We start from the raw sequence: 24,243 nt of genomic DNA, 5'->3' as shown, positions 1-24,243 counted from the left end.
AAAACTCTCCATTTAGAGAGTTCTCTGCCTTATGTCTGTGCACTAAATCGTATCTGCACAAAGTCCTTGCTGGATAATGAGGTCATTTCGGATGTAAGCGTTCATTATATGCTTAGGTAAATTAAGGGGAAAAAAACACATCATTAGGAAAGTCTTAAATAAAGGATGGAGCAAGGTTAGCGAGTGAGAACTATTTAAATAGAATCAATCTCAGCCCTGGAGAGTTAATGGGGAGTGGCTTTCTATGGAAAAAGGCTGATGGTGTGTTGATGCTGCACATAGAAGCTGAGCAATACAGCCATGAGAGATTAAAAGCAGGGACAGAAGTTTTTTCTAGGCTAATATTTCAAGCTTTCTAAACTTCATTCTGTGACATACCATGAATGCAGCCCAGGTTTCCAACTTCAGAAAAATGCTCAGATAAACACATATTGCTGGAGCAAATGAAACTGAAGGCTCATCCGGTTTTACTGCAGCACTCGTAGTATTAAGAGGGATTGTAATATAATCCTCTTCAATGAATAACCCTAACAGATGTTATCAGGGTTGCTCTGTACGAGCTGTGGACCTCTTGCTAGAACTCCCTCTGTGGAAGTCCAGTTCATAAATTGTCCTAATGGGCTGCCTGCCTCGTCCTGCTGCTGCCACGGCATGAAAAGGAGGTGGTTACCAGCGGCCTTGAAAGCCAGCATTATTCCCATCTGCTTTTCATTACAATACTGCTAAATATTTCATGCCTTTTGTTTTACAAACAAATAAGAGCAGAACTAATCTTTTTGTTTAATGTTCGTTGATTGACATTTCAGGGAGGAAAAAAAGTTTTGGGTTTGTTTTGATTTTTTTCTTTACTTCAGATCTCTGCAAAAGCTTTTAATGGAAGATAGACCAGATTTCCGTCGACTTTTCTGGTGGGCTTTTTATGGCACCATTGATACAGGAAAAGATATGGGGGAAGTCCAGATGATGAATGTGCTGTTCAATCAGCTGGGAATTCTTTGCTTGCAAGGAGATAACTCGATGAAGTGCAAACAGAGACAGGGAGCAGACGTTGACTGCTTGTCAGCCATATACAGAGCTATCTCTGGCTGGGGCTGCTGGAAAACACAGCAGTTATTAGTCCCCCTTTGCCCTTTCACAGCGCCCTGTCAGAGGGTCCCCAGGCACTGCAGCCAGAGCCATCCATTAAACCTCAGGGCAACAAGTCTGTTAAATTGCTGCTGCTTTGCAAGGAGGGGGATGGCAGCCCTGGGAGGATTCAGCTGACATTTTAACCCCCTGGTTCCCTAAACTCCCACTGAAGTGGATGAGTGAAGGCACTCCTGTGGGCACTCCACATCTCCAGCAGCAGGTGCTTTCTCTGTCCTAGAGGGATGGATGTAGGTGACCCAGGTCCACACAGAGACCTTCATCCCCAGGGCAGAGGTGGGGAGGGGGTCAGGAGTCCCCCTGGGAGATGTGCAGTCTCCCTTCAGGCCTGTGGACATGCTGGAGGAAGGTTTAGAATGGTTTCTTTTCAACCCATGCATCGCCAGGCACGGAGTGAGGCCTCTTGGCTGATGCTGTTCCACTCGAGTGGTGGTGTTGGCTGGTTTATCTGGCATTTGGACAAATTTCTTCATTAGAGCACCCAGTGGACTGTGTCAGCTGTGAGGCCTAATTGCAGGGTGAGATGAAAGTATGAAATGTCCCTCAGAAAGAGCTAAATACTCACAGAATCATAGGATGGTTTGGGTTGGAAGGGACTTTTAAAGATCATCTCGATCCAACTCTGCTCCTGCCATAAGCAGGCATACCTTCCATTAGACCAGATTGCTCAAAACTCCATGTGGCCTGGCCTTGAATACTTTCAGGGATGAGGCATCCACAACTTCTCTGGGAAACCTGTTCCAGTGCCTCACTACCCTCAGAGTAAAGAATTTCTTCCTACTATCTGATCTACCCTCATTCAGTTTAAAAACATTACCTTTTATGCTATTGCTATCTATCCATATAAAAAGTCCCTTTCCCTTATTTTATAACCCCCCTTTAGGTATTGGAAAGTGCCAAAAGGTCTCTCTGGAGCTTTCTGTTCTCCAGGCTGAACAACCCCAGCTCTGTCAGCCTGTTTTCATGGTGGGGGGATGCTCCAGCCCTCAGACCATCTTTGTGTCCCTCCTCTAGACTCACTCCAGAAGGTCTGTGTCCTGGGGCCCCAGAGCTGGACACAGGACTCCAGCTGGGGTATCAAGAAAAGATAAATGGTCCCTTCTTTCAGCCTGTTGCAGCCTGACCCTGCAATGGAGTGGCGATGTGTCAGTGCAGATGGTTAAATCACCAGGCTACATTTGACCACATAGTAGTATTTTTATGTCATTGCACAAACAGAAATGAGTTGGTCTGATCCACTCTTGAGGCAAATTCTTTGCATTTATTGCAGGATTAATTTTTCCCTGATGGCTGATGCATCAACCACCCTTTCTCCCATAATCACTGGCCTGAATTCAGAGAAAGAAGTGAGTCTTGGGGCCTGACCCTAACGCTTGCCTGCAAATAGGCTTTATGACTTACACTGAACAAGACACCCAAGCAGTAACATTATATATTGGTTTCTGTATTGTATGTTTCTTATTCTTCTAGCATTTTCCTTATGAGGATCTCAAGCCCCACTGCAAGGTTTGACTAATTCTTGACAGTCATCTGTGCATTAAGTTCTTTTTGCTGAAATATTATTGCCAGAGCTGAAGATTGCTGTTCTTGAGCATCTCTCTACAATAGCATACAATATTTTCACTCAGGACTGTAAAAATTAATTGTAACAGCCACAGTTCCTTGTGTTTTATCATTTTCATTGAGAATTTCAACATTTGTCTTAGAAAATTTCAAATCCAGGAATAGTAAATGCCGAGTCAGAAAAGCTTAGGAAATGGGTCAAATCCAGAGTGCAAGGCAGCATTACAGTGTCTGATCTGCTGTCTCTGATAATACCCTCATAAGACAAGGTTCACTTTTTTTTTCCTCCATTCCTGAATAAATGAATTGCAGCATGTATGAAATCTCCAGAGGCCATCTGTGACTGTAATTCATTTACCTAACTGTATTATGGAACAGATTTTCCACTGAGTTCAAAACTCGGGAAAGGGGGGAAGGGAATAGTTTGATGAGAAGGATCTGTGATCCATATCTAAAAGTAAAAATATTATTCAATTGTCATATTTGATGGATAAAGTGTCTGACACACAAGGCAAAGCCATAGCAACTAGATAAATATGTTTAAAGCATTTAATTTCGATACATTAAGAATGAGTTGGAGCAGGGGCTTATCGACACTGAAATTAAGCAGACATTTCTAAGTTACTAAAAGCCTCTGATTTTGTTTAGTTTGGAAGAAAATTTTCTGTAGATAACTTGGAAGTGTAAGGGGAAGTTGGACTTGGTGCACAAAGGAGCAGCTCTGACAGGTCAGGACTAGCAATTACCTTTCTTCTTCATCTGTTATTTTCCAAGTGCCAGCAGCCCCTACTTCATTTGTGTTAGACCACAAGAGGCCTCTCGGCAAACTTATAGACCCTTGGCTTCTGCTTTTAAATTGAAATTAGCACATTCATTTACGACTTTAGCTGCTACAAAAATATTTTTATATATAGGGCACTCCCAATGTTTCTGTACTCTGCCGTTAACATTCGGTAATTGTAATTAGTAACACATCCTCATGAGCAGCCATTTGGTTATGTGGCTGTAAGAATCAGATTTCCTCCCTGAGTAATTCCAAGGATGTCACTGAAGCTGCAGCAGGAATGAATTTGGTCCATGCAGCTGGCAGGGTTTGTGTTTACTCTGCAGGCCATGCTGGTGCCCATTGAAGGGTTTTCATTCTGCACCAGGTCGTGTGTTTCTTCATAAAGTGAAACTGTGCAGAAGAGGAAAGTGCTGCAAACACTGCAAAAAAACCAGAAAATTGTTTTCTGTAGACATCTGATGGACAGTTCTGGAAGAGGGAGGAAAACATTCTCCTCCATGCAGTAATTCGGGGGCTCTGTTGGAGCAGAGAGAAGTGAAAAGAAGGCAAGAGCAGGAGCAAGGCTCCAGAGGAGAAGCTTACCTTGCCATCAGTCTGAAATCAATGGAATGTGCTGCACCAAGCCCTTCACCTGCAGCCCCAGCACTTGTAGGAACTTTTTCCTCCTAGTGCATCAGGCCCTCAAATATTTTTCTTCTGAGCCAGTGCAGAAGTGAAAAAGACACACACAACTGCTTTCTTTTCCTTCTTCTTCAAAGGCTGGCAAAAGCACTCACCTTGCCTGACTCATTTGGTCCCTGTGGGGCATGAGCTGAGCAAGGGCTGGGGAAGAGCTGAGCATTAACAGGGCAGCTTCCAGCCTTGGAGAAGGAGTCACAGCCCCCCAGTTGTGCAGAGCAAGCCAAGAGTGCTTGCCTGGGGACTGAGTGAGCCAAATACTGCCAGTACAGCTGCACTACTGCTTTCAACTTGACCATCACAGCTCACTAGTGATGAAGTAAATGGCAATTATATTTCTTTTTCGCTCACACCTTCTCATCTATAGCAGCTAAAATATTTTGCAGAGTGCCCACAATGCTGAGTGTAATATTTTTTTATACAATACTGGCAAAACGTTCAATGACAGGACTTGGTACACACCAGCAGAACTGTATCTTTTCAACAATTCATTTTTCCAGTGGAGAACTAAGATGTTGGCAGAAATGTGCTTTTATTAGTGCAATTATGCCCATGCAACAGGCTTTTTTTTCATACCTGCTTCTGTCTATCTGTCTGTCTGTCTATTTCTCTATATCTTGATACCCATGATCAGCAAAATTTCAGCTCCTCTTGGTGAATGAAGACTGTAGTCAAGAGGTTAGTAAGTAAAACCAGTGTAGGCTCTTTTCTGTCTCAGTCCTTCTTGATATTCTTCAGATGAGATGATGGTGAGAAATGTGACTGATTGCTTTGGCATTATTACTTAATTTACACAGGGTGGCAATTTGGTCCCAGAAAACTAAAATCAAATTCAACAAAAACCAAAAATCATTCAAAATCCAAATTTCCAAGGCTAAATGAGAAAATGGAAATAAAGGAAAGATGCAGCAGTAAGGTTAAAAGCAAAGAATAATATAATTTATATATGGAAAACAAAAAACCATAAATGACAAATGAAGTGGCAGTTTTCTAAAAAAGAGAAGAGGAAAGTGGGGTGAGCTGCAGATGAAAATGATGTTACAGGAGGAAGAGGAGGGACCTGGCAGGCAGTGGGAGTGAGAGTGGGGAGTGGGATTGGGCAGGAAGGATAGGGCTGCACATGACTCTGAGTATGGGGCTGGTCCAGTGGGAGGGTGACACTGAGGTGACAGCCTAAAGACACAACATGCCTTTTGTGTAGGCACCAAATGGGACTGGGATTCCTGTTCTGCTTCTAGCTGGGTCTTGGGTGTCTCCTGGTCACAGGGAGAACCAGGGGAAAATCCTACTCTCCCCAGGAAATCGCTGCCAGAACTCCCTTTGGCTTTCCTTCATTTCACAGTGCAATGGCAATTTTGCACTATGGGAATCTGGCTTGAAATAAGTGGAGAGGAACTGGGGAAACTTGATGTTTCCCATGGCCAGCTGTGGGTACTTGGCTTGCAGGAGACCCATGAGAGGCAGGGCTGCAGTCAGGGCACAGTCTCAGGCACAACCATGTAACCCACTGGATGTGGGAGCTGCATCCTGGTGCTGCTGATGCCAACTCCCATCCATCCTGTACAGCTGAACTGAGACCTCCAGGAGCTGGTCTGCAAAAAGGGGATAAGCAGTCAGACCTGCCTATGGATCTTACTAAATTCATGCCACAGCTCCATGCCCCGAAGCCATGCTGGGTTTCCCAAGGGCAGAGGAGGCAGCAAGGCAGCATCTCAGGCAGTGAGGATCCAGTCTGGGCACAGCCATCAGCCTGGACGGGCACAGCCACACCAGGGATCTGCTGCCAACACCTCTCCTTATTTCCTCAGTGCTGACCAGAAAAGCTAAATGCCTTCTGCTAATAATCACTTCTAGAGATACTTTTTAATAACACTTCCAATCAAGAGTCATATTGCTTATAGTAAGAAATTCCAAATCTTCATCTTCTTGAATGTTGTCACTCTTGCTGTGCTTGGCTCTCCAGCTCTCTTAGAGCAGCTGGTGGGGAAAAAGTGCTTGTGGCATAAGGGAATGCCCAATCCTCTGCAGAGGAGCCAGAGGCAGCACAGCAGCTGGCCCCAGCCCTGTGTGCAGGGGGGCTGGCAGGGAGCCTGTGGCTATGGTCTGCATCAGATGTTTGGCAGAATTAACTCCTACCTAGGGATCCTTATAACCAGCAGTTACACTCATTTTCCCTCCAAAACCACCTTGACAGTGTTGTACTGAAGGCAGAAACCAACCAAAACCGGCTCCTGGCCATGCCCATCGTCACAGGGCACCCCCACGCTGTGTCTCTGCCTCCTGGGCTGTCTCCAGCCACCTTGGACAGTGCTGGGCAACACAGCTGCCTGCCAGCAGCACAGTCCTCTCCAGAGGGCACCTGGAAAAGCTTCAGGAAAGCTAGAGGGAAGGGTTTGATGGACAGTAAGGGTAAATTTCTGTATGAAAGTAGCTAACCACTGCTAGTGCCTGCCTGCTGTGCTGGAAGGGCAGCTGGGGAATCTGGGTATCTCCTTTCAGAGAGATACCCTAGCAATTCAGAGCAGTCCCAAAACACAAGGTTTTATCCCAGAATGAGCAATCTTGGCCACAGCTGTCTTCCTGGGGCCAGATTTTGAGGAGAGCTATCCATGCTCTGGTGCGCAGTGCCCTTTCAGACAGTGACAAACAGTTTGTATTTGTCCTTGATAAAAGCCACACCTTGTCTGGGTTATTTTTACAGCATTTTAACCACTAGTCAATCACCTTAGTTTTGCTGTGGGAAGAGCTAAATGCAGCAACTGGAAAGAACCAGACCCAGTGTGGCAATATTTAGTGGTGTGTTTGGTACTCCCCTCCCATGGCAGAGTGCATGACCCTGTGAGCTGGCAGATGGGTCCTGCAGCAGGGGAATGGCTAATGAGTGCACTGCAGGGTGATTCCTCCAGGACAGCAAAAAGGCTGTCATTTGTTATGACAGAAACAGGGTCGAGAGGAAGGAGAAATTTAAGCATTTTCTTCTGTACCACTTTCCCAGCCTTGGAAAACGGAAGTCAGCATGCTGGAGAGCCGTGTTGGATCAAGCTGGTAAATCAAGGTAGCTACCATGAATACAGGTGTCATGTTATTGCTGTCTGGATGTCACATTGCCCTGGATTTCTTTGCCTATGTTGAGGAAAAACTTGGGTTCCATAAAAATGGACGCTGGTTGTGTTAGAGCACAGACAGCTCTTGCATTTGTGCAAATTTATTGATACTTGAGAGAGAAGAAAGCCAGAACTTACCCACTGGCACCTAAAACATCTCTAAAATCTAACAAAAATCACAGCCAGACATGCATGCCGTGCTGCTCACTCCCTGCTCAGATGAGTGCAGGTAGGAGTGCCAGCAGCTGGCAGAAAAAGGATCACTTCTGGTTTTAAACCCATTTGTGCCACATCTCACCCGTGAGGAGCCTGGTGGGCAGGCAGCAGTGAGAAAAGCCAGGCAGTTTCACAAGCAGAGAAGTCCCTGAGGTCTGTGTACCCGCCTGGGAGCCCAGATCCCTCCCAGAGAGGTGTAATCCCAGAGTGCTGGGCATTCACTCAATAAAAGGCTGCCAAGTGAGGGCAGCTGGGAATGATCTGTAGAATAAGAGATGATCTGACCTTTGAAGGATTTCTATTTGGGGGACTTGTCTGATAGGACTCTCCATGTGCTAACCTTGGATGCAGTTGAGTTCCTAGTTTGTATCTCTAATTTGCACTGTTGCTATGGGAAACTCTTTTGGGGCACATGTGTGGGCATGCACACAAGGCTGTGCATGCTTCCCAAGGGAAGGTGGCAGACTCCATTTCCTGTGCCCCTTTTATACCACAGCCTGAAACATTTGTGTTTAAATTCCATTACATGGTGAAAAACCTCTTCTGTTTCAACCAGCCAAAACCAGCTGCTATTTCTTCCTTTGTTTGAAATAGCGAAGCAAAACAGTGTTTACTTTAATTCTTGAGAGTGTCACAGATGATCTGTGGGATGGAGTCCTCATTTTCCATGCACTCCAAAACCATGGAGTGTCACGCACAGCTGTCAGTAGTACAAAAAATGAAATCAAGTTGCTTAGCTCAGACAAAAGCAGATAAAAGTTCTCTGTGTATTGCTCTGTAAGAAAAAAAGGTGGAAGGGATGAGGAGAAGAATCTTAATATAAAAGAAATGTGAGGATGTTAGGCACTCACAAGAGGATAAAAGAATCTGAAATCTGCCAGTAAAGAGGGATCTGTTGCCTTCCTGAAGCATGGGGATCTAATTACTCTTTTCTTCCCCCTCTTCGTTATAAAGCAACTATTGCAGAACATAAATGACCTTGTAGACTCATGAGATATTCCTGCCAAAAAGCGTGTCCATTATCAAGTAATACATTTTCTGCTTGTGTAGTTCCAGTGTGCTCTTTTGAAAAGCAGTAAGTTCTCTTCTGTCTCCCTTATCACATTTCAGGATGCCTTTAGTCATAGGACTCTGCTTATTCAGTAGTTCATGTCAAATTTACTTCAGTAAGCAAAACTTAGAGTTCTTTCAGAATTGGTTTCCTGTTCCTCAGTGAGAGAAGTGTTAGCCTTGCTCCTTCTCTCACTAAAATATATTTGAGGTTTACTGTTGATTTCATGGAGGCCATGAAGGCATGAGACAATAGTTTTTGAGCCTAAGTCTCTCCAGAGTTATCCTAATTCACACCATCTGAAGTGTCTTTTTGCAAGAAGTCAATAGTGAAAAGAAAATAAGCTTTTGGGACAAGCACTTCAAAAGAATTAGAAACTAATTTAAAAGTTCATCATAGCTCAAGTTCTCCTGGCCTGCTGTAGTGTAGAGCATGAAACCTGGGTCTTTGACAGGGAATAATTTTCAGCTGAAATCAGACAACAATAAGCCCTGATAAACAGTAACCCCCAAATGCTAGAAGCATTCTGAAATGGGGAGGCTGCACCCCAGTGCCTTTGGGGACAGTTGTGACCAGTCCTCCCTCTAGCCCAGCTACAAGATGCTGGATGGCATCAGCTACAGCCAGGCCATGGGCCATCCCAGTGGGTTTCCCACATGACCGTGCAGTGGGAATGGTCACTGCAAAAAGTAGTACCATAAATGCATCTCAGAATCCCAAATTCAGGTAAGTATGTTGGCCTCTGATGTCAAAACCTGGATTTGAGGGCTTTGCTTCATGATACATTTAGTGATACAATAGTAGAAGATTATTGTTTTGTTAAGAGTGAGCAAGTATCTACTATTTTGGCTAAGAGAGTGAGCCTTTTGTTTGCACAAAATAACTCATAAATTGGAGTTGTGCCCTTAATAATACAGCAACTTGTTTTCATTTAAGAAAAAATTAAAATTGCTACTGTTATTGTGTCCCAGATTTTATTCAGTCATAGTGGTACCCAAGTTTTTATTGTTGCTGTAAAACATTCAGGCATTTCAGTCCCATGAATGGAACACCAACCATCCATGTGTGGTTCATTTTCTATAAGACAATTGCAGGTTTGCAACAAAAGAAAATCTAAAAAAAGAAACAGAGTTTGCAATAAAAGAGTCCAAAAAATGCAGGGAAATGTTCTGATTTTTAAATGAGATGTTTCTTGCTGGGAACTGTGAGTTACAATCACCTCTCCAGCGTGATGAAATACTGAGTGCCCCATATTCACACCAGGGTCATTAATGGCTGTCCCACAAGCACCATGAGAAAGTCATGTTATCCACGGTCATTTTGTGGTTTCCCCAAATTCTGGCACAAAGAAAGCTGAACTTTTGCATGTACTCACATTAGATGTTTCAGGCTTTTGTTAGCCTAAGAAGTCCAGTGTCATCACCAGGCTGGAGTTCATGGCTCTTCCCAGCTCCAGCCCCAACTCCCACCCATCCTTTAGAGACGTGGAAAGCTCACAAAATCTGGGCATGTTTTAGTACAAGTCAAGGCTGTTGATTTGTCCAACACGCTGGACACATGAAGCTGGTTGTGGACAAACAGGAGTCTTCAGCAGCAAACAATTTGGCTTTGGCATGATAAAGGCTGCTTTTAACTTCTTATTGCAGATGGGGCCAGAAAGTTCTTTTGCAGAACCTGGAGTGACCCAAGCCTAGCTCCTTATGTTCCTGGGAATAATCATGAATACTTGAGAGAAGAGCCCCTTCAAGGATTGTGTCACTGTCCCCCCTTACAGAAGGACAAGGAGAAGCTCTGGGCTGCCTTGCAGAAGGTTACCTGGCAGTTCAAGGACCTCAGAATGACAAGCTCCTTCACAAGAAACGGGTCCTTCACAAGAAGTGCAGTTTTTGGCATGGCAGATCTTTTCCTGAGCCCAGCATCCCTTGCTGCCCCAGGGAGATGGGCAGTTTGTGCTCTAGGGAGATGCCTGATATGGCACCTGGATGCCAAATCCTCCTGCCCCCTGTGCTGCACTGCAGCCTGTGTCTCCCCCAGCCATGGACAAAACACACCTGGTTTCTGACTCTCTTGAAGGAGTTAAAAAGCAATCCCCATGGCTTCTGCAGGAGCAGGGTTTCTGGCAAATCATTGAGGAACCACTGATTTATTGGGCCAAGCAAGTCTCCAACAGCGCATCACAAAGTTCTCTCTGTCCATCTGAATACAGTGGATAAGAATTTACAGTTTCTGTTTTCGTTTATTTTGTTCAGTTCAAGTTTTACTTCTTGTGTCCAAAATAGGCAAATAAACTGAATTTTTAAAACAGCTTCTTCCCTACTAGTAATGTCCCATAGCTTTGTCTGTGGGGATGTGACTCCCAGTGAATTTACAGTCTCGCTGCTGACCTGGGAATGGTTCAGTCAGATCACCTGTAGACTGCAGACAAGCCAAGGGTATCAGTCTCACTGTGTCCCAATTTTCCTTTTCTGAGTTAAAATATAGTGTAGCATTAGATAGTTCCACCTTTCTCTATGCCTGGAAAACAGCTTCATGCTGAAGGAGAAACTGTGCTCCATGGTAAGACAGTGGACTTGTTTGATATGGACTGTCTTCATTTCTTTGCCATCAATGTCTTATTGTTCTGAGACAAATCCTCTGGTCCCAAAATACAAATACTCCCTCTTAAAAATATAGCTATTAATGTGTGTGTCACATTAAATGGAAAATATCTATTGATATTTTCTAGAGTTTTGATAAAATAAATGCCCCGGAACAGGTTTATAACTACCTCTAAGAAAATATCTATGTCTATCTGTATCAAAAGGAGCAGACACTGGTTTCAAATGAATTTGCATCTTGTAGTTGATTCTTTTTTTAAAACTGCATTGGGCTAAATCTGCAGCATGTATTTGTGAGAGAAGACTTTATGAATGTCCATAGCACCAGAAAAGCTAAGCCAGAATTACCTTTTACTACACACAGGATATGGTCTTCATCCGGGAAAGACAACTTGAATTATTGGTGGATTTTTATGTCTAATAAAGCATTAACTGTGATCTAAACTTTTCCTGTAGTTAAAGTATTTAGAATGGTTCTTTCCTGTGTGGATTCTCTGATATTCTCTCCTCTACCCAGCTGTTTATTTTAGACAGAAATTGCAAAAGCATCCTATCTTGGTGATTTCTCCTTCTCAGTCAAATCTGGTTGAAACTGGTCCATAAATTCTAAAGTTACTATGGGAAGAGCAGTTAGAGATGCACAAACACACATGTATACATTGGCCACATAGGCCTTTTCACCCAAGTTAAAAATAGAAAACCAATCCAATGCACAAAAACCACTATAAAAGATGAAGGCTTAGGCTTAGGCTGGAGAGCAGCTTTTTTTTCCCCTCTCTAGTATTACCCATCAGTGTTTTGCTGTCTGGGCTCAGCAGGCTGATGGGGTGCAGGGTAACCCAGCAGCTCTGGCAGTGGTTTCTCTGTGGGGTTGTACCACAACCCCATTTCCAAAAGGACTAGGAGAGGGGTGCAGCTGTTGCCTTTGGGGAGGAAAAGCCGCCAGTCCTGCCCCTGTATCTAGGCTACCACATCATCCTTTCCACAGACTCTTTCCAGGGAATGCCACTTCCCCCTAAGTTATAGATACTGATAACACAAATAGCCATGGAAATAGGACTAAACCAAGACAGAGAACTTCTGTGAAAATTTGGACCAAAATCCTCATGGCAGGGCCCACTGAGAGCCTCCAGCTTTAGGACTTTGGTGACGTGCCTGCAAGGGTTTGTTAGTCTCACAGGACCTTCCCCAGAACAACAAACCCACCATCCTGCAAGGCACCAAATCCATCTCTCTTGGTGAACACAATGCACCCTGATGTAGCTCACTGAAGCACGGATTACCCAAGCAAAAACCATCGGGTCAATTTAGCAAACAGCAGCTTTTTGCAGGAATGTGACCTGCTTGTCTGAGAAATCCTAGGATTTCTCAGCTTTGCAGAGAACTGTTTTCATTCCACCTGCTGCCTGTCACAAAGGTGTAGTTGTGCTGCCAGGTAAAATGGAGACAGCTGCAGAAAAGCACCCAGACTGCATCAACAAAAGTTCTTAAACCTGAGGGAAACACAAAAAAAAAAAAAAAAAAAAGAAAAAAAAAAGAAAAAAAAAAGAAAAAGCAGGACATGTAGCTCAGCCAATGCAAACATGTAAGAAACTCTGCAAGGGCTCAGAAGAGAAACCAGATTGCTGTTGAAATAGCTGGTTAACATTTTGTCTGGAAGCACAGCTTCAATAAAAATAGGTAAGGAAACCAGCTAAGGACCCCCAATGGCAAGCATATTTATTGAGAATCCAATAAAAGTCTCAGAACAAATAGCCTGAAGGACCTGTAGACACAGCCTCTGCTGTAATAAAAATGCAATACAAGGCATCAGGGAAATGGTAAGGAAAAAGGGCTGCTCCATGAGAAAACCAAACAAGAATCCCAGAGCATGAGGCCTGGAGACACAGGCTGGGATGTAATAAAATAACTGCCATTGGGGAAAAAGAAAGAAAAACAAAACATCTAACAAAGGCACAAAGAAGCCCCAGATACTCCAGCTAGTCTAGAAAATCACCACAAGTTGCCGTAAAAACACATGGGAAAATAGGAAAAGGGTAATGGCTGCAAAGCGATCAACTCCTGCAGGTACCATGGGGCAGTGCGTAGGCGAAAGTCCACAGGAAGCCGTGTCAGCTGCAGTAAACTCTGAGGGTGCCTAGGAGACAGAGCTGTAAAAGGTGACAAAACAGCAGCCTCAGAGGGGCTAAATCTCTGCATGGGAGAAAGATTTACTTTAAATCCAAACCCCACATTGCACGGAGCTGAGGTTTTTGTTTTATTTATCTTGGTGAGCAAAGCTTTTTGGTAAGTACAAAAAATGCTAGAGAATTTCTATCATAAGTGAGCAGGAAAAAATTGTTTTCAGAGATATCTGCTAGCTCAAAGGTTTGATCCATGCTCACTTATTGTGAATTTTCATGTACCACAGAAGCAGCCAGAAAAATGGGCAATTACCATCAAAGTCATTGTCATGTAAAGTACTGTTAGTGAAAATTATATAAAAGAAGGGTTCATAGGAACAAGCACAATTTTTTAAGTCAAGTGAGTAAACAGAGGAAAGGTGATTTTCATTTCCTGGCTTAAGTCACAGGCTGCAGGTCACAGCCATAAAAGAGCAGTTGCTGTCAAAAGGTGAAGGAAGATCTGTGATTTCGGGCTGTGCCACAGCTGCACCGCTGCCTGGGGAGCACAGGGGACAGGACAGAGTGGGACAGGACAGAATAGGACAGGGCAGGACAGAATGGGACAGGACAGAATAGGACAGGGCAGGACAGAGTGGGACAGGACAGAATAGGACAGGGCAGGACAGAATTGGACAGGACAGCACAGGACAGGACAGCACAGGACAGGACAGGACAGACAGGACAGCACAGCACAGGACAGAATGGAACAGGACAGGACAGGACAGGACAGGACAGACAGGACAGACAGGACAGGACAGGACAGGACAGGACAGGACAGGACAGGACAGGACAGGACAGACAGGGCCAGGCTGACCTCTCAGCTGCTGACAAGCCAGCACACACTGCTGCAGAGGGGCAGGTCTGCACACAGGCTTTGCTGCACTGCCCCACGTTCTACCATCAGTGGGCAAGGGCAGCATTTCACAGTTCTGCTTGGGCTCTGCAGGGATGCCCTCAGACCCACCCACCTCAACTGAGGATACACCTCAACACAAGGTGCAGACTTTACCTGGTTTTCTCCAGGTAAGTGCCAGCCTCAGAGGAGCTGTGGCACACATAATAACACAGGTCTGCAGCAGAGATTTATGTGTCTCTTCAGAAATTTATTCAATCCACATTTAGGGGTTTTGCTTCTTAAACATATATATATATATATATATATATATATATACGTAAGTACATATACACATATTTCTTCTGGAACAGCTGCAGAATGAATTTGCTTAGATATGTGCTGGAAGTTGGCAGTAACAAAGTATTTTTTTACAAGCCTCTGAATTAGGACACCTAAAGCTGAAAGTGCTTTGGATCTACTTGTCCAGTTTACTTTTCATTGCTGACAAAGAATTATGTGCTTTTTCAACAACACTTCTTCTACCTGCTTGTCAGCTCTGCCCCTTGCAGCAACCACTTTAAATCACCCACACTTTTGAAACTGTCCTTCCTGAGCTGGTCTGCCTGGGCTGCACAGTCCTAGGGTTTCCTGGGCACAGGGTTTAATGGTAGAGGATGTGGGATTAAAGTTTATGAATGAATCCCCAGCCAAGCATGTAGTATGAGCTGTTCCTCACAGCTTTAATGTCTCCAGTTCGCATTGATACTTTGGGGTAAAATTTGCCCTTTTTGTGTAAATTACAGTGTTGCTCCTTTTCAAGGACACTTCAAGTTATAGACACTCCTTCCAGCCCACCTGAGGCGGATTTATCCATCATATCCATGCAGCTTCCATCTGCTGCAATGCCACAAAGTGCCCCAAGGACACAGCAGTGTCTGCAGTTCTCCAAGCCACACGTGCAGGGGTGCTCTCATCACGTACAGGTCTGCAAGGAAGGAAGCCCAAAAAGACCAGTTACAGCAGAAAGGTTGAGCTCAGAAAGGTTAAGCTGTTATGTCTGTGGTCCAAAAGAACAGCGAGCTGAGCTCATTCCACCAAGCCTCTTGCTAATCTGTTGCTCTCATGGGTGTGAAATATTATCAGCTGTTAGAGTTATTAACCAGTGTTAACCAGGTAGTGCGTGCACTGAGCTATGTTTAAGGTTAACTGTGCCATTAAGGGCTTACAAACTCAATTAGAGATTTTAGTGCTCAACAGCTAATGGTTAATTTCTGCAGATGTCCTGTTTCCAATTACTATTCATATATAGTGTAAGCAGCATGGCATCACACTTCAACTCAGACAGACTAATTTTTTTAATATATATTTTAGACCAGCAGAAGGTTTCACTTAATTGTGTAATACCAATATTTAGTATTCCTGGAGTGTTTTCAAAATCCTTTTTAAATATCAACTATTTTCACCTTTCTTTTTCTAGTATTATCACTCTTCCCCACATCACTTGTGCTCATCTGACCCCACAAGGTTACAGAGATGTTCTCTGCATTGCTGGGCAGACCCCAGTGCCCAACAGGAAAAAGGACTGCTGCAAAGTGCTCCTTTGGTTCACAGTCACAGGGAGAGGTTTTCTTTTTTATCTCTCATTGGAGATGACGTGGGAAGCTCACAGCCCCCAAAGTGTATGGAGGAGCTCAAATGCAGATTTAAAAGCCTACATTTGATCCTGCTGAGTTTGGAAAATTTTAAGCTACAAAAGCCCTCTTGTAAGACCAACTCTGATAAGAGAGAGTTTGACTAAATCTGCAGAGGGAGTTAAGTAGAAAGTTCTGAGTCCTGGAGTTACATCCAGGTGGAAGGAAACTTGCTGCTGTCAGTAAAGAAAAAGAGTGAATAAATCAGCCCTCAACTAATGAGCCAAATAAATTCATAACTGGAATCACCCATTAGGAAAAATCAATTACTTTCCATACACGCAGTTGTGATATTCCTCCTGAGAAGGACATGAACGCATACCTAGCTCTGCACATACAAGTAAATCTATGCTTATCATTAAATCTAAGCTATGAGTACAATTAAATTGAAATTAAATATGAAATGCCTTGGGAACTACTCTTGAGCTTGAAATTCAGTCATTTAACTGCAATGTTGAACTGGGGCCTCTGGGAGAAAAGGACCCCAGGGAGATACACACCACACTAGGCTTGCAAAACCCTATGAGATGGTTTCACAAGCCTTTCCAGCCTTCTAATGACTGCACTGTTATTAAAAAGGCATGTCCCACCTCTTCTCCCTGCCATGCTTCCCCAGAAGAGCAACCAACCACATTGTTTGACCAACTGCATCAGCAAACTGATCTAGAGAAAAAACAATCCTCCGAAAAGCCCAGTAATTTTCAGATGGGTGTGTTCCTTGGCTCATATGACTGCAGGTGTTGTCCCACAAAGTGGAGGTGTGGGAGGACAGGGTGATCCCACCTCTTTTGGTGGCTGCAGAGCTGTCAGCTGGTCAAACTGGTGATGAAACTTTGTGTGCTCTGAGGGCCTGTTACAAAGTTCGTGTCATTTGGAAAGTATTTGCAGTCGTTTCTGACCTGTTTCATTGTGTATGAAACCGTGGCTGTTTGAGTCCTTCTTTCAGGTACAAGAGCTTTTTGGATGGTATCTAAGGAGATGTTGTTCTCTGACGTTTATAGAGGTGCAGTGTCAGTGCCTCTTATGGATATTCGTGTTAGTGTTAGTCTACAGAAAAGGCGTGAGCCACCCAATCATAGAGATCTGTTTTTTTTCTTTAAGAACCACCAACAGGAGTAATTAAATCCAGTAGTGTAAGTGGATTTGGGACTCAAATCTGGGAAAGATTTGAGCAAGAGATTAACAGAAGGGAGCTACAACTTCAGCTATTAAATACAAAAGAGGCAGTGCTAAGTTCATATAATGGAATATCAAGAAATTACCATGGATGGGAATAACAGATGGTTGGGGCACAGAATTTGTCTAGATGTCTCAGAAGTTTTGGAGTGACATCCATCTTTCTCAGGTGTGCAGGGAATTTACACTGTGCATAAAACTACTCTGGGCAAGGATCTCCACTCTGCTGGCTGTTCAGAACCTGTGGGAGGAACTCCAGCAAGATGTTAGACCCATCCTGCTCAGTGCTTCTTGTTCCATGACTCCCACAAAATACAGACTATTGAGCACCTCTAAATGCCCCCCACCAAGTCCCCAAGGGGAAAGGCTCGCCCACACAAGCCTGTAAATGGAAGGCAAGAGAGAGGAGGAATAAGGCATGCATGACAGATCCTCATCACATTCTTCAAAGCATCACTGGATGAGGTTCACATGGCTTGTGCGAGTATGAGCGGTAGGGAACACATCCAAAACCAAAGTATTTATCTATTAAAAGACAACGTGTGACTGACTTTTTCTTTCATTTAGATTAGTGGAAATGAAGGAACAGACAATCCTGCTTAAGGAGTGATTTTCACTTAGCACTTTCACCTTGATGAAGATATTTATTTATATCAGGCATTTACTTTAGAATGGCAGTGGCACCTCTAACTAAGACCAGGCCACCAGAGCAAAAAATAACCCCAGATCTCTACAAAGAGACAAAATCAGAAGTTGAAAGGGCTTCTCAGATCTCATAGGATTTTTCCTTTCTTTTTTTTTCTTCTCTCAGTAGAAACTCAGAAAAGTACTCGAGTGAATGGCAACGTGTCTTACAAATATCTTGAATAATTTGGCAACCACAATGTTCCACATCTAATTTCATTACAGCACACTGAATGTTTTGGGGGTTTTTACAATGGTTTTTGCACCTTTAACAACACGTTGATTATTGCATTTTGAAATAACTCACTTCTTTAGGAATAACTTAAGTGAAAATTTCATTTAGAGTTGCAACACCTGGAGAAAATCAACATCATGTGACTTGTAGGCACTTCTAAACAGGAAATACTCCATTTATTTTTTTAGCTGTGTTTGTGTAATAAAGTCTAGTATCCAAGTGTGAGCAACACATTTTCTCGTTTTATTAAACAGCATGAAAGGATTTATTACTTCTCCACTGAATGCACTTCTGGCACCAAATGGAGCTGGACAATAATTGTCAGGCACTGAGTTCAACATTACGAGAAAACACCTTTGGTGGAGTTCAGAGTTTATTGTATAATGAAAAATACACCTATGTGGCGAGGCTTCCTTTGAGAATTTGTTTGGTGAGTATAATCTCAGGTACTGCTGCTAATAAATTGGATTTTTTGAAACAGAAATTAAAGTACTGAAATAATATCTAAGACAGTAATTTTTCTTTTCCTCCTCCAGCTATGCAAAGTTCCCTGAGAAGGAAAATAAAATAGAGGGAATGGGGAACTTTTCTTTTACCACTCAGCAAGTTAGGGCTGTGAGGTGCTTGCAAGAGCCATGTACCACATTTGAAATTTTTCTCCCTTTCTCCTCTGATCTTTCTTGAATGCTCAGATTGTTCCTCCTCCTGTGATTCCACCCCTGGCCAGAGAAAGGCTTGGAGGACTTTCCTCTCTCTCTCTGTTTTATTTCCTGTATTGCAAGGAAAAGTTGCCCCAGCCAGGGCAGGAACCTTGAACATGGGCTTGGCTGGAGAGAAAGTCAATGAGTGTTTTGCAGGTGTGCGGCATTCTTGTACCCTCAGGGGTTCCCCAGGAATGGAGACAGATGAGAAAAGGGAGAGATGTGGTAAAAAATATGTGGTAGAAGCTGAAGTCCTGCACCTCAGAGGATGAGCAGCAGGGACCGATCTGCAGCGCCCCGCTCTGAGTTCCCTGCATCTCGTACAGGCAAAGGAGCCTATGCTAAGTGCCTGGGAAATGTGGCAATTTTATGCTCTCTTGGCTCGGTCACAAATGACTGCTCGAAGTTGAAATAATGAAAAGGCCCCGTGTATCTCTAGGGTCCAGGGCTGACAAATTCTCCCCGAGGTCTCTGTGGAGCACTGCAACACTCAGCATTCGATTTGTTTTCCACTGAGACGGGCAGCGCATGTGTCAGAGGTTTCAGGTTAACTACAGGAATGGGAATAAGCTTTACACAATCCCCAAATTAGGGGCTCTAACTAATGAAAAGCTCTCCCATTTACTGCCTTCCTCGGTGCAGGACAGCAGGCTGCAGGCACCCCGGCGCGTCCCGAAGGAGGTGTGGAGGGGAGCAGGGGTGGGGCTGGTCCCTAGGGCAGGGGAGCACTGAAACCATCTTTATTGCCACAGTCTTTCACAGCCGCGTGTAGCCAGCTGCGAGCCGGGCTGTGTCCCGGAAAGCCGGTTCTGTTCGGTTCGGTTCGGTTCTGTGCTGTTCTGTTCTGTTCTGTTCGGTTCGGTTCGGTTCTGTTCGGTTCGGTTCTGTTCGGTTCGGTTCTGTTCTGTTCGGTTCCGTTCTGTTCGGTTCGGTTCGGTTCTGTTCGGTTCGGTTCGGTTCTGTTCGGTTCGGTTCGGTTCTGTTCTGTTCGGATCTGTTCGGTTCTGTTCGGTTCTGTTCTGTTCGGTTCTGTTCTGTTCTGTTCTGTTCGGTTCGGTTCGGTTCGGTTCGGTTCTGTTCTGTTCGGTTCTGTTCGGTTCGGTTCTGTTCTGTGCTGTTCTGTTCGGTTCGGTTCTGTTCGGTTCTGTTCGGTTCTGTTCGGTTCTGTTCGGTTCGGTTCTGTTCGGTTCGGTTCGGTTCTGTTCGGTTCTGTTCGGTTCGGTTCCGTTCTGTTCGGTTCGGTTCGGTTCTGTTCTGTTCGGATCTGTTCGGTTCTGTTCGGTTCTGTTCTGTTCGGTTCTGTTCTGTTCTGTTCTGTTCGGTTCGGTTCGGTTCGGTTCTGTTCGGTTCGGTTCTGTTCGGTTCTGTTCTGTTTTGTTCTGTTCGGTTCTGTTCGGTTCTGTTCTGTTCTGTTCGGTTCGGTTCGGTTCGGTTCGGTTCGGTTCTGTTCGGTTCGGTTCGGTTCGGTTCGGTTCTGTTCTGTTCGGTTCTGTTCGGTTCGGTTCTGTTCTGTGCTGTTCTGTTCGGTTCGGTTCTGTTCGGTTCTGTTCGGTTCTGTTCGGTTCTGTTCGGTTCTGTTCGGTTCGGTTCTGTTCGGTTCGGTTCTGTTCGGTTCGGTTCGGTTCTGTTCGGTTCGGTTCTGTTCGGTTCTGTTCGGTTCGGTTCTGTTCGGTTCTGTTCGGTTCGGTTCGGTTCGGTTCTGTTCGGTTCTGTTCGGTTCTGTTCGGTTCTGTTCTGTTCTGTTCGGTTCGGTTCTGTTCTGTTCTGTTCTGTTCTGTTCGGTTCGGTTCGGTTCGGTTCGGTTCGGTTCGGTTCTGTTCTGTTCTGTTCTGTTCTGTTCTGTTCTGTTCGGTTCGGTTCGGTTCGGTTCTGTTCGGTTCGGTTCGGTTCTGTTCGGTTCGGTTCGGTTCGGTTCTGTTCGGTTCGGTTCGGTTCGGTTCTGTTCGGTTCTGTTCGGTTCGGTTCGGTTCGGTTCGGTTCTGTTCGGTTCGGTTCTGTTCTGTTCGGTTCTGTTCGGTTCGGTTCGGTTCGGTTCGGTTCTGTTCTGCACGGGGGCCCAGCGGTGCGGGTGTCGCTCCCGGCCCGGCCCGGCCGGTGCCGCGATGGAGGCGCCAGGAGAGGGCAGCGGTGCCCGGGGCTCCGGCTCCGCACGGCCCCGAGCCGCGGAGGGCACGGAGGGAGCGGCGCTTCCTCCATCAGCCCCCGACCCACATGTGCTGCCCGTGATGCACATGGGCCAGCAGACACACAGGCGTTCGTCCTCCGACGGCAGCGCAAGCCATTGCTGTACGGCACGCAGGCTTTAAGGCCAGAAAGGGCCTTTATGGTGAGGCACAAAATGTTTAGTAGGACAAGGAGTAGTGGTTTCAAGCTAAAAGAAGGTAGATTTAGACTAGTTATAAGGAAGAAATTTTTTTCCAATGATGTGAGGTTTCCCAGTGAGGTGGGTGGATGCCCTGTTCCCAAAAACATTCGAGGATAAATCGGACTAGACACTGAGCAACCTGATCTAGTTGAAGTTGTCCCTGCTCATTGCAGAGAGTTTGGACTAGGTGACCTTCAAAGGTCACTTCCAAACCAAATTATTCTAAATAGCTCTTACCTGGTTACTTTCAGTTGCTTCTTCTGAGTTTAAATGATCCTTTTCATTTGTGTGTACTGCAAATCTCATTGGCAATGCACGAGAACCACAGGTGAAGCAAACTGGCAACAAAAGAAGGAATACAGTAAACACATTTTTACATTTAAAAGTAAGATCATTCTGGAAAATTATTTGTCCTTTTACACATTAATGTCTCGATGCAGAAAACAGTAATGCATATAATTGATGTTACCACCCATCGTGGTACATTAGCTGTAGGTATTTGCATTTTTATAGAAAGCCACAATAAGAAACCACAATAAGGTCTTTCAGTTCTACCTTAGTTAGGCAAACTGCAGGATTTTATGTCCTTATGAACATGTGGATAAATGACATTTTGAATAAAACTATTATAATTAATAGATATTATAGGATCTAGACCTGGTTATAAATAACAAGGTCATTGCTAAAATGGGGACATTTTCCAACCAGTTTTAAACTTTGTCTAGCAGAAATAGGTCAGGCCATACTAAATGGCGTTTCAGGCAGTTCTGAAATCAGTTTGGAGGAATTGATTTAGAACTTATATGAGATGTATCATGAAATTTTACAGCTTCAGGGAGCTCAGATCACTTTTCTGATTCTGTCCTGAACGTGAAACTTTGGTTTTAAAAAGCAGAATAATAAGTGAACCTCAGAAATCAAATGCAATAAAGAGGTGTCAGAAAATGTCCTGAAAACAGTCTTTTTTTTAATGGGATGGGTATGTATGGCATGAACGAATGGCAAACTTCTGAGGCAGATCTTATGAGCTTGTTAATTACCTTCATAATCCTGACTCCTCACAGATCATAGATGTCTCCTTGGCAATCAGACCCTGGAGTCACTGATAAAGGCTTCATTTGGCTGGGAAATGACTCCTGAGTATTGCAGTTGCACACACAAAGGTACATACTGTATGAAGGCCTGTTCCTATGGAAAAGTGCTGCTGGGATTCGAGCCATGGCTTATATTTGGACTTGGTCTGTTTTTTCATGAAGTCTATCCGGTGTGATACCAATGATAATTCTTGCCTGACTAGACAGCTCTGTGCCTGGACACTGTTCCCAGAGACAGAAAAACCTAGCCTGATAACTCATAGTGGGGAGACTGAAGTGTGATAGGAGTAAAAATAATAACAAGTATTTTTAAATATGTGTCTACTTCCAAGTTTCTACACAGAAATCTAGAGCTGGCACTCCTATAACATTTTTACAGAATGGACATTGTTCCTGTCTGATGATTTCAGCAAAGCAGCTGAGCATATGTTTAGATATGAGGGATGGCGGGAATGAGGGGAGAGAGAAAAACATCATCAAATGTGGCTATTCTTCCTAGGTGAGCCTGGACCCTGGAGATATTTGGGATGAGGAGGTGGTCCTTAGAAATCAGGTAGTTTAACATTAGGGTTAGCCAGAAGAATGTCACCTCTCAAGAAAAGAGGGAATTGGAAAGAACCTTGTACTGGCAAGATGTATAACAATACATATATAAATTCATAGCCAGCCTCCGAGTCAAGTCCTCTCCAGGATCATCCCCATGGAATGCTTGCACATGTCAATAATTCCATCAGGTCAGTGTCTGATACTTGTGCAGGAAGAGGTTAATTCCACCTCAGCCTTTACAAAGTAAAAGCTCTTGTTATTTTTGTTTTGGTTTGTTTTTTTTAAACTGTGTGAAGAAAGAGGCAGGCTTTAAATATTTGTGTAGGCTGCTTGGCAACAGATTGCACACGATCTTTACGAAAACAATGAGCTCTCATAGAATTTGCATTGTTTGAACTGGGTGCTAGTGGCTCCTGACCAGTGCTCAATGGCTGGTCTGTGGGAAGAAACAGGGAGAGAGGTGTTATATTGTGCATTGTGTGCTGCTGCTCCAGCTTCCCGAGAAAGAGGCGCTGGTGGAGGTTGAGGAGCAGGGCAGGAATAAAGCCGTGGCTTTTACAGCACAGAAAATGCATGAGGTGGAGCTGACACTGGCTGTGGCTGTGCACTCAAGGCTGCTGTTGTGAGGTTAAGTCTGCACACACCATGGTGCACCCAGATACAACAGATGGCTGAGGGCATGTCTCCTTTGGTGTCAGTGTTCCCAATACTTTTCCTACTGAAATGACGTCTACTTGTCTGCAGCAACAGCACTATTAAGCAGATTGCAATCCTTTCCCTATCAGCTGGGAACTGATTTAAAACTGATATATCATCTGTTCAGCTGTTCAGGAAAGGTACAGCATCCCTGTGGCTGCAGCTGTTCAAAAATAACTGAAATCAGCACAGAAATTATGAGGTGTCTCAAAGCAATGAGCAGTACTTTGTTTGTTTGTTTGTTTGATTGGCCTTTTCACCTCTAGGATACAACAAACACGTTTTCTTAGGTTTCTTCCAATACTGTTGGAGCAAAACCATACTTCATCTCTCCCCCAAATTTTCTTCCTGGCAAGGAAAGCGACTTTTAAGCAACAATCTTTTGCAACAGCAGTGAGAAGAAATCTGAGAATTTCTGGTCCTGGGTTTGTAACCCTTTCCACAATCTGGGGAAGATTACACCACTTCCCTGCACTGAGAGCCTTCGGTTAAGAACTTTGGAACCATTCCTGGTGATCATAGAGGGGTTAAGCACATGCAGTAGCAACTGAGATACTCGAGGACACAAAAGAGAACTGAACATGGGCATATCTGACACCCTACTTTAAAAAAATTGCACAAATAAAAACTCTGATTACTGTTGCTTCATTTTTACCAGCCAAAATATAGGGATTGTTTTCTGTTTATAGAGGTAATAATGAAACCACATAGCTTTACTGAAACTACCTCCACATGAAGACCCATGAGTGTAGCAGCTCACAAGAGCTGCAAGAAGTAGGCCACAGTAAACCAAGAGCATTCAGTCCTATAAGTAATATGAATTCAGAGAAATTAAGTGACTTGCATATGATCATGTATTCCCTAAGCCACAACCAAAGTCAAACTAATATCCAGACTTTTCAAATTCAGGTGC

The sequence above is a fragment of the Cyanistes caeruleus genome, chromosome 6 (genome assembly GCF_971803275.1).
Source record: "Cyanistes caeruleus chromosome 6, bCyaCae1.hap1.1, whole genome shotgun sequence".
Classification (NCBI taxonomy): domain Eukaryota; kingdom Metazoa; phylum Chordata; class Aves; order Passeriformes; family Paridae; genus Cyanistes; species Cyanistes caeruleus.
The sequence above is the reverse complement of the archived record's forward strand: the minus strand, read 5'-3'. Positions refer to the sequence as shown.